Here is an 800-nt window from a genome sequence, read left to right as displayed (position 1 = left end):
GGAATGAGTCATTTTCAAGCTCTCTCAGTTTTGTGGAAGAAGGTCCTCAAAATTAACTTTGTACTTTCAGTTTAATACTGTGTGATTCTGTTTCTGGACTTCATCATTCCAGAGTTAGGCTGAAACTTCTTATCACCATGTTTTCTGTTATCATTCCATCAGCCTTTACTCAAAGTTATCTAATTCATTTTAAATTTTTTGTGCTGTTCTGTTCTTCTGTGTCTTTGTAATTTTTCCCTAAATGACCTAGGCCAGGTTTTTGAGTTCAAAAACTAAACACTATGTATCATGCATCAGAAGTTACCCAATTAGTGCTTGCTACGGCAGCACATATACTAAAATTGGAACGATACAGAGAAGATTAGCATGGCCCCTGCGCAAGGATGACACGCAAATTCGTGAAGCGTTCCATATTAAAAAAAAAGAAGTTACCCAATTAGTTTAATTTTTCAAAATCTGGAAATGAAAATACTGCCCCTATAGTTTTTTGAAGTAAATACGGTAATTTATACTTTTAAAGTGATTAACCAAAGAATTTATTTATATCCATTGCTCCAACTAGCAAGTTAGTAACATTTAGTATGAAATTAAGCTGTCTGACAAGAACTCTCAACTCCAAAAGTTTGTGTTGTGTAAAGCACGGTTATTCAGAGATACCATTCTCAGAACTGTAGGTAAGAAACTTTTTGGAAATATACATATGAAATCTCCCCTCTGACAATCAGAATGTTACCTGGGGAAAAAAAATCTCAACAAAGAGATCTTCTTATTCTTTTATAATTTAATATATACAGGTAATG

The 800-nt window shown here is 33.4% G+C and overlaps 1 non-coding gene across 1 annotated transcript; it reads left to right on the top strand.

Annotated features, from left to right (window-relative positions):
- The first annotated feature begins 311 nt into the window (after positions 1 to 311).
- LOC113455684 lies at positions 312 to 418 on the top strand. Its single transcript, XR_003376674.1, has one exon. It is a non-coding gene; the product is annotated as a U6 spliceosomal RNA (small nuclear RNA).
- The last annotated feature ends 382 nt before the right edge of the window (positions 419 to 800 follow it).

Source organism: Microtus ochrogaster, unplaced genomic scaffold (genome assembly GCF_000317375.1).
Source record: "Microtus ochrogaster isolate Prairie Vole_2 unplaced genomic scaffold, MicOch1.0 UNK86, whole genome shotgun sequence".
NCBI lineage: Eukaryota > Metazoa > Chordata > Mammalia > Rodentia > Cricetidae > Microtus > Microtus ochrogaster.
The sequence above is the reverse complement of the archived record's forward strand: the minus strand, read 5'-3'. Positions and strand labels throughout refer to the sequence as shown.